The sequence below is a fragment of the Tenrec ecaudatus genome, chromosome 11, assembly GCF_050624435.1.
Source record: "Tenrec ecaudatus isolate mTenEca1 chromosome 11, mTenEca1.hap1, whole genome shotgun sequence".
NCBI lineage: Eukaryota > Metazoa > Chordata > Mammalia > Afrosoricida > Tenrecidae > Tenrec > Tenrec ecaudatus.
Window position 1 is genome coordinate 141453363 of NC_134540.1, and position 636 is coordinate 141453998.

The following is a 636-nucleotide window of genomic DNA, read 5'->3' on the forward strand; positions in this document are numbered from 1 at the left end:
AGCCACATATTATATATAAACATGATCATTTATTTCCACATAATAATAAAAATAAAGGAATACCTTTTGAGAACGTATTATGACTGGATACAATTTATAGCTTATAAATATTAATTTAATAACTTTTAAAACATTTTATAAGCTTTATTATAGCATTCAAGACTCACAAGAACTTTATGTGTTTGGAAATATTGTCTCCCAAACCAATGAGGAAACCAAGGCAGAGAAAGATTGTATAATTTTATGACCCTATCCCTACTTAATCGCACAATCAGAAATCCGATGGCAGTTTGCCTCCAGGCTATATCTGCTTAACTACTGTGCTGTCACTATGTATACCTTCCACTCTTCTCTAGAAGCAGAAAAAATTTAGAAAAATAATAAGGTGAACACTGAGAAGGAACAGTAAAAAAATGAGGTTTTTGACACGACTCAAACTTTAAATTGAAGTGCAGGACAGATCTCATATTGTCCTAAGTAACTCTATGTTATGCCATTCAAGACAATGTTTGTTACAAGGTACAACTTGACACCACTGTAAAGCATTTTTCTATTTCGTCCTAGCTCAACAGAACATGTGGTCTTTAATTGTTTCCTTATTTCAAACGTGTGGCTAAAAATGGTAAGAAAATATAG